Source organism: Palaemon carinicauda, chromosome 44 (assembly GCF_036898095.1).
Source record: "Palaemon carinicauda isolate YSFRI2023 chromosome 44, ASM3689809v2, whole genome shotgun sequence".
Lineage (NCBI taxonomy): Eukaryota > Metazoa > Arthropoda > Malacostraca > Decapoda > Palaemonidae > Palaemon > Palaemon carinicauda.
Window position 1 is genome coordinate 5422434 of NC_090768.1, and position 12500 is coordinate 5434933.

A 12500-nucleotide genomic window follows, 5' to 3' on the forward strand; every position below is an offset into this window, starting at 1 on the left:
ATTCATTAAAATATTCTCTATTCAAAGGTCATGAGAAATAAAAACTAGCAAAGATAACTTGCTAAAGTATCTTTGAAAACTTAAGAGTTAAAAGTCGTGTCATTTGCTTCTTGCTTAAGAGTCACGATAATGAAAGAACGAAGAAAAACAACGAAAGAAAGAATGATGATTATAAAAAAAAAAGGACGAGACTTCCTCACCCTGTCAGTCGAGAATTTAAGTTTACAGCAAGTTGTTTTTTTGGTCACTGACCTTGCCCATGTATGTATTTGTATTAAACTAACTGTAACCAGAAGGGGATATTTACGAATTCCCGCATGTATAATGAAATCTTACGGATTCAATTTCATACTATTATTCCTAGCGCTAATTCATTTCGAACAATCTCCATCACACTCAGCCTTGATCTCGACCTCAAGAACCTCTCCTAAACGTCCAATTAGGGCTCACGCACCTGAGAGGTACGTTCTTTGAACTGTGTTTTTCTCCCATTTTATCCAAGGATGGGACTGCGCAGTTGAACCACACGTGGCAGAGAATGAACAAGCATCACTCAAACAGAGAATTGCGAATGTTTTAACGCAATAGGAGATTGAGTTTTTAGATGAACAAGCATCACTCAAACAGAGAATTGCAGTTTTAACGTAATAGGAGATTGAATTTTAAAATGAACAAGCATCACTCAAACAGAGAATTGCGAAAGTTTTAACACAGTAGGAGATTGAGTTTTAAAATGAACAGGCATCACTCAAACAGAGAATTGCGAATGTTTTAACGCAATAGGGGATTGAATTTTAAAAATGAACAAGCATCACTCAAACGGAGAATTGAGAAAGTTTTAACGCAATAGGAGATTGAGTTTTAAAATTGAATTTTAAAATGACATTTAAGCGCAATAGGAGATTGAGTTTTAAAATGAACAAGCATCACTGAAACAGATATGTTAATGTTTCAACAACAAAGATAATTGAATTTTGAAATGGAGATGAAAGCTTGACATAGTAAAAGTACAGATATAGTCGTTCGATACGCATCTTTTTCTTACAGCCCCTTGTGCTCTGTCTGTAACACGCAAAACAAAATAAGTTTCAAATATCTCTCCTTGCATGGCGTGTGTGTGCAATTATCTATGATGAGTGTTTGTTACCTTAGCACTTTTCTTGTGTCAGTGCAATCATTTTGAATCTCTCTCTCTCTCTCTCTCTCTCTCTCTCTCTCTCTCTCTCTCTCTCTCTCTCTCTCGTGCATTAAAGCTATCGCAAGGGATAGTTCTTAAGTTGAACATTAAATGATTTGAAATTATTTTGGATGGACGACTACGCTTACTGAAATGATAGTTTAACGATTCATTGATAGCGTTAGTAACAAGCTCGAATATATTTTTTTTAGATAGATATAATGAAAAGGAAATTCCAATAAAAAGTAGAGATAGTGAAAATAAAAAGACGTACAAGGAACGGCAACATCAAAATGAACTGAAAAAAGCAACATATAAAGTAATTAGCAGATCATGAGTACCATATGAAAGTCAATAAACCATTCAAATAACGATGGGTAATAAACTACAAGAAGCGATAACAAGATATGAATTATATACTCTTGACTGAACCGATCACCGAGTTCATTATATGTTTCAAATAACATTTAGAGATTATACAAGGCCACCTCTTAAAGTGATCATCGAACTCAGAATAAATTCGCTGACCTTGCAGTCAGTTGGTTTCAGAAACACACAAGTAACTAACAAACTGTGTAAGCCCAGCTTCAAAGCTTAGAGACTTGAAAATGTTTAAAGCTGTCAAATTATTTTCTAATTCTAAATTCTCTCTCCATGGAATACGGTGATAATTTGGTAGATGTAGCATTTTTTTTTAGCGGCCGTGACACCATTCTCCTTGGATTATAGACTGAGTGACGAGTCTTGAATATTTGTAGTTTGACTTTAGCAGTGTAGAATGTCCCCTATATAATAAGAAGCAACTGTCTGAATATATATATATATATATATATATATATATATATATATATATATATATATACATATATATATATAACGGATTTTGAAGTGAAGCAAAAAATCTATTTTTGGGTGAGGTAGCCATGTCGTCCTGATGGAAGTTCCTTCATTAGTAGCTTCCTAGGTTATATTTGACTACAGTGATATATCCCGGAGAATTTACCAAAGGTATCCAGAATTCTAACTCCTGGAGCGAATATCCCTTAAAATTGGATATCGTGTAATCAGAGGACGTATTCTTGACACGTCTCATAGCTATCTACACCCCTAATAGCGTTTCCGCTTCGAGTGGGAAAAAGTGGCAAGAATATAGGAGAGCCGTTAAAGAGACAACGCTCTCGACACTCCTACTGTACTGTAAATAGTGCGCCGAATCGCCACCGCGAGGCGCCACCAAGCCATTCTTTGTAGCTTTGTAGGTGTTGCAGATACAGTACCATAGGGAGGGAATCATTATCCTTTTGTCAAAAAGAGGGTGGGTCCATCAGGACGACATGGCTACCTCGCCCAAAAATAGATTTTTCGCTTCGCTTCAAAATCCATTTTTTGGGCTCAGGCCATGTCGTCCTGGTGGAAGTTTACCAGAGCATTAATGTATCTGTGGATTTTCAATAGTGCCGTTATCTCGAGATAAATATTTCCTATTTGGTCTTCTAGACCTAGAGACACTTGATGTTACCGTTATACATCAATTAAATGATCATAAACTATGTCAGTTCTTCCTGCCCCCTACAGGGAAGAGTCTGGGTAGACTCTAGGAAAAAACTCGAGGATTGTGAGTTCAAGGAACAATCTAGCAAACAGTTTGTATATTAGTATCATCATATACATAAAGTATAGTTTGTACTTAGATGGTATATATCTGTATAGGTTACTGATACCTCCCAAGTCTGGCTGAAAAGAGACAGACAGGTTTACATACGTGTAGGAAACCTTAGTTCAGTAAAATAAACAGTTTAGTACAATTAGTTCTTACCTGTTTGCTTCGAACAGTCTTAACTTTAGTTCCCCAATATTTTCTTAGATATTAAAAGAGTCAAGGATGCTCTGACTTTATTCTTAATCTAGAATGTTTGAGGCGAAAGAGACGCAAAGATTCCTTCTATTGTTTATTACAAAAATAGAAATCATGGATGTATTCAATTACATCTTATGCAGAACATTTCTGCATAAAAGCATAAATAGTAATAACAGAATTACAATAAGTTTCACCTGAAAAGGAAAGCATTAGCCACTCTAAGGGAAATATAAAATTTTGCTATGTATTCTGTTGTTACTAGGAACACTGTGCATATAAGTATGCCTGGCACTTGTGTCAGTCTATTATGCTTAATGTCACCTGTGTAGAGAGAACAGTCTATTGTGATATCACTAAACACAATACTCGACATGATACGTCTTACGAGTCTATCATGTACACCCTTCACTAAAAGTCCCAATTAGTGCACTGTTCTTCGCAGTAATCAAGTGGCAGGCTTTATGATACTGCCTGCCGCCACCACATGAAAATTTTATTTCCTGTAATTGCTTCGCATAGTGTTTGAAGAAAACTCTGGATGACTTCCATCCAGTATAAGCCCGAAGGCTTCCAAACGACATCGTCTGAAAGAAATTCAGAGACGAGGCAACTTTTCTCGGATCATGACCTGCGGGTGTACTGTCTGGATCCGCTCTGCGTATAAAATAGGTGATTTCCGCCCTTAACTGTTTCAAGGATAATGTTGAACCAGACGTCTCTCCCTTGAAAAGCTGACCTCCCTTAAAGTCAGAAGTTCTACGAAGATAGACCTTTAGGCATTCCACTGGGCAGAGGGATGCTTCTTCCTTCAGAGGGCAGATTCTCCAGGGACCCCATCTTTTAGTGGGTAGCTCGTTCTTGGCGAGAAACGTCGGATCCGGAAAGAGGTTCAGTTCTCCAGAATCTATGAACTGAATGTGGCCATCATCCCTCGAGAGGGCCACTATTTCGCTAACACTGGCTCCTGAGGCTAGTGCAAATAAGAATATCACCTTTTGAGTCAAGTCTTTCAGCGAGCAATCCTCATTGTTCAGAGTTGATGCTAAGTGAAGAACCTTATCCAAAGACCATGAAATGGACTTTGGAGGAGCTGCGGGCCGAAGTTTAGCGCAGGCTTTTGGAATCTTGTTGAAGATTTCATTAGAAAAGTCTACCTGGAAGGCATATAGGATTGGTCTGGCTAGGGCAGATTTACATGTAGTAATCATGTTGGCTGCTAAACTTTGTTCATGAAGATGGATGAAGAAGGACAAGCAGAAATCAGTAGAAATCTCCTTAGGTTTCTTCGCCTTGACAAAGGCCACCCATTTCTTCCACGAAGACTCATATTGTCTTCTTGTTGACTTTGACTTGTATTCTTCTAAGAAGTTAATACTGTCCCTAGAAATCCCGAACCGTTTCTTGACCGCTAGGGCGAGAAAATCATGAGATGAAGGTTCTGGGTTTTCTCTGATGAAGCTGAGACAGTCAATTGCTGCACTTGCTGAGTCAGAACTGGGTCCGGCCACGGGATCAGCTTCAGGCGTAGTTTCGTTATTAAAGGGAACCAAACACTGTTGGGCCACTTGTGGGCCACTGTTTCTGCTATCTCCCGAAAGGATCTCAGTTTGTCGAGGACTTTCAGCAGAAGGTTGGTTGGAGGGAACAGGTATATCTTGGATCACCTGTTCCAATCTATGGACAATGCGTCTGTCGCTTCCGCTAGAGGCTCCTCTTACGGGGCTACATACCGGGGTAGCTTCTTGTCGCTCGTTGAGAAGAGGTCTATCTGCAGTCCTGGGACTTTGCGTAATATGAAGGAGAATGATTTTGCGTCTAAGGACCATTCTGACTCTATTGGGTTGACCCTGGATAGAGCGTCCGCTGTCACATTGCGTAACCCTTGAAGGTGGACTGCTGACAAGTGCCATCTCTTCTTCTTCGCTAGATGGAGGATGGCCAGTATCACTTGATTTTTGTGAGGCGATCTCGAGCCTTGTCGATTTAGGCATCTCATTACAACTTCGCTGTCTAGAACCAGACGGATGTGGATTGAGCAGCGAAGTTCCAGTTTCTTGAGAGAGAGAAGAACCGCCATGGCTTCCAGAAAATTGATGTGGAAGGACTTGAAGAGGGGAGACCAGGATCCCTGGACTTTCCAATGATGAGAGTGACCTCTCCACCCTTCTTTTGAGGCGTCTGTGTGAACGGTGACTGCCGGTGGAGGTGGTTTCAGAGGAGCCTTGCTCTTCAAGTTCTTGGCTTCCGACTATGGTTTTAGTAGTGATCGCAGACGATTTGGAATCGGCCTTTGTAGATCTCTTCGAGCGTTTGATGCGTAGTTTCTCCAAACTCCTGATGCATCTTTTAATTGTGCTTTCAATATTGGATCTGTCACTGTGGCAAACTGGAGGGACCCCAACACTCTCTCCTGTTGCCTTCTTGATATCCTGTCGAATTGAAGAAGTCTCTTGACAGATCCTGCTATCTCTTTCCTCTTCTTTGATGGAATGGAAAGGCAGTGTGACTGTAAGTCCCAGTGGACGCCCAGCCACAGGAACTTTTGAGCTGGAGATAGACGAGACTTTTCCAAGTTGATCTTGAATCCTAAGTGTTCCAGGAACTGGATCACTAGCTTGGAGGCTTGCCTGCACTCTTCCTCGGATGCTGCCCACACCAGCCAGTCGTCCAGGTAGGCTACTACCTGGATCCACTTTTAGGCGTAGTTGATGAATGACTGCATTTGCAAGCTTGGTGAATACCCTTGGGGCTATGTTTAGACCGAAGGGCATGGCTCTAAAAACGTACTTTCTTTTCTGTAGTTTGAACCTTAGGTAGGGGGAAACTTGACGGTTGATTGGAACATGCCAGTACGCATCCGTCATGTCTATGGAGACTGTGTATGCCCGTTTGGGCAAAATGGTCCTCGTGTAGAAGCGTCAGCATTCTAAACTTGTGGTTCACTATGAACTTGTTGAGCGGTGATAGGTCCAGAATATGACTGAGCTTTTCCGAATCCTTCGTCGGAACACAAAATAGCCTTCCTTGGAATCTGATGGACTTTGCCTTCCTTATAATTCTTTTGTTCAGGAGTTCCTGAACATATTCTTTCAGAATGGGGGTTGAATGCTGGAAGAATTGAGGAAAGTTTGGTGGAGTTGAGCTCCAACTCCACCCTAGTCCGTTCTAGATTAGGCTGTGGGCCCAGGGATCGAAGGTCCAACGATCCCGGAAGAGGAGAAGTCTCCCTCCTACCGGTAGCATCTCTCATGGAGTGCTGGTTGGAGGACTTGCCCCCTTGGCCACGTCCAACTTTGTTACCCTTACCTCTGAAGGGGCGTCTAGAGGATCCTCGAAAGAAACCTCGAGACTTCGGCCTAAAAGCCGTCGATTGGCTTTCAAGAACTGGGGTGAACACCGGCGATTGGGTCGTCGGTGTTTGGGGCACCAGTTGGAAGGTGGTGGTTGGTTGTGCCACCGTCTGGGGCACCGTGGCCACGGGAAGCTGTTGCTGTTTTCTAGGCCGAGAGGGCACTCTTGGTCGTTTTGATTTATTCTTCGGCTGGGGACCCTCGTCAGCAGAAGATTTTCTTTTTGAGGACAAGCCCCATTTGGAGAGGAGATTCCTGTTCTCCGTAGCGGCTTTGTCCACGACCTCTTTGACCACTTCGCTTGGGAAGAGGTTATAGGGTCTATGACAATTACCCCCCCCCCCGTGGACAATTACCCCCCGTGGACAGTTACCCCCGAGGATAATTGCCCCCTAGGACAATTACCCCCCCAGGATAATTACCCCCCTAGGACACCTACCCCCGTGGACAACTCATTTTATAAATGGTTTAAAATAATTGCAATAAAACTAATATAACATCATTTAAAATAATTTTAATGTATATAAATGCATTTACATACAATATTCTTAAAAGAAAGTTGAAGAGTCATAAAAACATTAAAATGAAAAGTTTAAAAATGCGAATTATATGCAATACTTCGTAGGTATTGTACTACATCTCTATTTTCATTGTTTTTAATGACTGAAATAATACGGTATGCAACATCTAAATATTTCTTTCGAGATGGCTGTCCATGATAACCTGCCAAAGATTAAACCATATGTATTTGTTGCAATGAATGTTCTCTTCTGATGCATGTTAAGAATTTCCAAATATTTTGATGACAACAACCAGCATTCGCTAAGAAACTCCTGTGCCACCCTTCTACGCCACTATTGGTTCTAGGAAATTCATCTACCGTTCTGTTGTACATACTCCACAACTCAATTGAAAACAATGGTTCGCTCCTTCTTCCTCTTCGACATGAGCGTCCTAAGTATGTGCCTTCAAAGTAGTCTTGCAATGAATATGTTTCAGGCAGGAGGAATTCATACAGTTTCAAATGATTTTTCGACATCACAGGACGGTACCAAAGCTAAAGCTGCTCTCATTCTGTGTTCCAAAGATCGGAATTCTTTTGTCAATTGACCAAGAGTCAAAAAGAAGAAAATCTTGACCATCTTGTGTTTCGGTATATTCATCTGTTAAAACAAGTTCCTGGGCATTTAAAGGCAATGGCCGTGAGCGAGATAAATGTTGTCGATATCGTCTAATATTACGTCTTAAATGATGAGTTGGTGGTAGGTTTGCTCCGGTTTCTTCATCAATGCTTCCACAAGACTCGGAAAGTATTTGCTGCGCTGTTTCTTCTGTACTGATGGCTCTAATATTGACTCTTTGGATAGTTTTCGCAGCATCAATTTTCGCTTTAGATGGTGCATGGGTGTGATTATGAAAAGTACCAACAACTTCACTTCGTTGAATATGAACTTTTACTTTAGCTCTGTAACTGGCTTTGTTTCTTCTTTCTTCACACTCAAAAGACACAACACCATTTGCCAAGTCTTTCTGCTTAACATTTATATATCCATCAAGCACTAGTATGTCTTTTCCTCTAGAACTTCTGATAAATTCCATGTTGCTTAGGGGATATTGGTCGTTTCACTAAATACCAAGAAAAGTAATGTCAAGGAAGTAAATAAAACAAATTTTTCTTGAAACCATTTAAAAAATTTTTGTTTATAAACAATTTCAGAAACTATGTAATTGTCCACGGGGGGTAATTGTCCTGATACCCTTTTTCCCCAGATATTGGAGGCTATGAGCCTCCTTGGTTCGTGTCTCACCGCAGCCGAGGCGAACACGAACTCTCTACAAGTCCTTCGGGCTTTAATAAAGTTGTACAAGTCCTTGGTGACTGTCGTCAAATTAGATTTGGCGAAGACCATGTACATATCTGGGGTGTCCGAGATGCTTGCCATAGTCTCTAAGCCAGTCTGCAGAGATATGGAAGCAGCAAGACGTTCCTTAGTCTCTTGTTCCCTGCGCAGAAGAGACTCCGACAGCTTCGGGAGGTCTTCACCGAACTGTCGTCCAGCAATATCTGCCTCCAGCTTCCCAACTGTGAAGGTGTTATGAACATCCTTCCAGTCTTTATCATCTGATGGAAAAGCAAGGGAAAAGGGTCTACACGCCTCCAGTGTAGGGCAAGGTTTCCCTGCTTCAACTGCCTTTAAGGCTGCCTTAAACCCTTTGTCCATAAAGGGGAAGGCACTTTTGGGGTCAGCAATAAAGGACGGGTGCTTTTTGCTGAGAGCCGGCACCTTGGAGCTAGTAAAGGCCCTCTCTTTCAAGGTGGTCGTATATAAGGCCTGAGCCTTAGAGAGTTCGAAGACAATCGTCTCCTTCGGCTCTGTTTCCTCCTTGGATGCAGGTTCCGTCCTCAGACGGACATTGCAATCCGGGTAGGCCCCTTTGCTGGGCCAAAACTCAATTTCCTCTACTGGGACAGTGCCCAGTTTCTCTGAGAGGAAGATCTTCCCCCCCGACATTGGCATATGCTCTGCATATCTCCAAGGATTAACGTCAAAGAAAGCGGGGAGATCCTTGACGTTTAGCTTCTTCGGGGCTAAACGTGTTGCAACCAAGAAGCTTCTTTCTCGGACGATTTCTTCTGAATGTCCTGCATCATAGACAGCAGCGAGTGCAACGTACTCGTGATGGAATCTAACTGGGGTGCAGTAGATGAAGTCGAAGGCACCGGCTCTGTCACCGCGGCTGATGACACCGAAATCGTATCGGTCTTATCAACTTCGGCCTCAGGAGGTACGTCATCCTCCTGCTCCAGTTCTTCGACTAGGAGATTGTTCTCAGTCTCCTCTGAGACAACCGACATGTTGTCATTTAATTGGATGCCCTTCAAGGCGTCCGAAACATCAGATTCTACCGGAATCTGAACAAGGGGAATCTCAGGTTGAGCCTGGGGAATGATTGCATCCGCAGATGCCCTAGGGAAAAGATAGTCCCTCATCCTCTTATTAGGAAGGTATGGTCCAGAGGTGTTCTTCTGAAAACCTCTGACCCATTTTCACAGCGCGTCCCTTGCTGCATCCCTTGACTCAGTAGACTTTTGATCATCAAAAGCCTCTTTTACCAGTTTGTTACAAACGGTACATACCTGTGGGTCCCAGTATTTGAGAGCCCCCTTGGTGACTGCGCAGCGAGTATGGGCCCTGCACACGTCATGGCCATAGAAGTTCTTGCTACGGACCTTGCAAAAGCTGTTCCCACACACGGGATGCTTCTCCTGTAAAGAAAGAAAAGCATATAAGTATTCGGTGAAATTCTCAGATTTCAGCATACATATTTTTTAAAAATATTAGCTTGGATAGAGTAAGCTAGAAATAGGAAAGACACCTACATGTGCTTCCTGTCCAGCCCATTGCTATGACCTCCTCCAATATTGAACAATAAATTCTTAAAGAATTTTGTATGGGAAGATAATATCATTTGATATAAAGTGTCTTCTTAACACAATGTCCCAGGTTCAATATTGGGGGTAAGTTGATGGTCGATAACCATTAAGTGGTAGAGAGGATCATTCTCTTATATGTGATGGTCTCACAATAGGCTGCCCATGAAGCACCTTGTAGGTTGGAAAAACTATTTGGGCTACAGCTCTGACTGGCAGCGGTATGCCGCCAGACCTGCCGGCCTTGCCAACATATGCCAGCCTACTCTGGGCTATTGAAGGCAGTTACTGTCTTCAGATCTATACTTTGGGTGGCCGACTGCCGGCCGACAACTTAGTTGCCGGCCACTGGTCATAGTATGTTTATTGTCGTTGGGTTATTGCTCAGAGACACCCCCAGCAAGTGGCGGCAGAGTAACTGCCAGCCGACAGACAACCAACATGGCCGCCGACAGGTATAAGCTGCCGGCGGCCGGCCCAGTAAAAGGAAAGGTAGAGAAAAAGAGAGCGGATGGAGGAAGGCAAAGGCCCAGCCTTGCCGACCTACATCCCGAATGAGGGTTCAAGTGGAAGGGGGAATTATATTCGGGCTTCCACCTAACCATATCCCATGCATATGGGCTATGGAAGGCAATCCAAGGGAGGACTGAAGAACACTCTAATGATTATGAGGGTACCTGTCGGCAGCCGGCCCAGCCGGCAGCAGACAGGGAACCTCAGGCCAGTTCTGTAGATTACCCTTAGGGTCAAATATAGAATGACGGCCAGGGATGGTGATGGCACATCCAACACAAAAGAGACAGCGGGGAAGGGGTAAGTGTCCTATAAGTAAGGCAATACCCGAAGGCATTACCTAACTTGAAGGATTCTGATCTCATAAAGTAACCTCAAGTAGGGGAAATAATTTCCCCAGGTTGGGTTAGTCAAGTGAGAAAGCGGCACACAGGACACAATCTCGCAAGAGAACAGAATCTCGTACCAGAGATCTTAGGCAAGGAAGAAATAATTTCTTCGGTCTAAGATCTACCAGCACAGGACTGTCTGCTAGACCAAGGAAGGGGGAATTGTTATACAAAAACCTCCACGTATGGTCTAGGGAGGTCTAGCCTCCTGTAAAGACAACTTAACCTGACTTGGGAATAATTTCACCAAGACAGTAAGATGTCTAACACAGACTTTTTACTCTGATGTCCCATTCTAGATTCAAAACCGACTCAGTGGTTAAGAGAAAGAAACGAAACACCCCAGTAAATTTTGCCAGAACTCAGTTCACAGCAAAACTAACTGAGGATAGCCTAGGCTAATCAGAGATAAGGGGAATTGCTCTTAAATCTCGCCAAGAGATTATATCAACTTAGAAGGTATAGGAGGCATCAACCTCACCTTAGAAGACAATACAAGAGCAATTGGGGACATGTACGAAAGTATACTAAAGCCCCTAGGCTAGTAAGTCTAGGAGCATAGAGAATCGTTCACCGAAACTCTCTTGTATACTATCTTGGAAGAGGAAAATTTATGCAGTAATATCTTAATTGAATAAAATATTGCCTGAGCTTCAATAAAACTTTACCAGGAAGGTTATATCATGCATGAAGTGTGTAGGTGCCTAGGCTAGGAAGCCTAGCACTCGTGAGGCTCGATCATAATAGCCAAATCCACGACAACAATGACATAGTATAAAAATCCCTAGCTAAAATACTAAATAGCCAAAGTTATTAAAGCAAATAATGCCGGGAAAGTCGTTCTGGCTAACTAGATGTACAGGAAGAACGACCGCGTTCATGACGCCATCCGGCTGGCAACAGCTCTTGTTACGTTAATTACGATCTCAATCGTAGAGTAAAACTGGCAAGAGCTTACATTTACGCAATTCAAAGATATTACTTAACTTTCCAGAAGCTGATGAGGCTGGTGAAGGCATCATAGCAACAAATAACTCTAAAATAGTGAGAGATAACACGGGATAACACCGGTCAACGAAGCTACAAGAGAAAGAATGGCTTGGTGGCACCTCGTGGTGGCGATTCGGCGCACTATTTACAGTACAGTAGGAGTGTCGAGAGCGTTGTCTCTTTAACGACTCTCCTATATTCTTGCCACTTTTTCCCTCTCGAAGCGGAAACGCTATTAGGGGTGTAGATAGCTATGAGACGTGTCAAGAATACGTCCTCTGATTACGCGATATCCAATTTTAAGGGATATTCACTCCAGGAGTTAGAATTCTGGATACCTTTGGTAAATTCTCCGGGATATATCACTGTAGTCAAATATAACCTAGGAAGCTACTAACGAAGGAACTTCCATCAGGATGACATGGCCTGAGCCCAAATATATATATATATATATATATATATATATATATATATATGTATATGTATATGTATATGTATATGTATATATCACGTCACGCTCAGTAGTCATACCCTGGTGAGAAGGGGCACACCTAGAGTTACACTCGGAAACCACACTTTCTTACACATTGCCGAAACAGCTGGTTGTAGTTAGGAAAGGGGGACGGGGTGAGAAGGGTTGAATTTTTGTGTGCATATCTAAGTATTTAGACATCATTTTTGACGGGTCGATTATACTAGTTAAGAATATTAATGGCTTACTATGGTGTCTGAACGGTCAGAAATTATCGATAGGGTTAATGATCAGAGCCATAGCAATTCTTTACCATTC

At 42.4% G+C, this 12500-nt stretch overlaps 1 protein-coding gene across 1 annotated transcript in view; it reads left to right on the plus strand.

Annotated features, from left to right (window-relative positions):
- The window catches only part of lin-52 (DREAM core complex component lin-52), a 276531-nt gene that overhangs the window by 758 nt on the left and 263273 nt on the right, over nt 1–12500 (plus strand). The window lies entirely within an intron of this gene.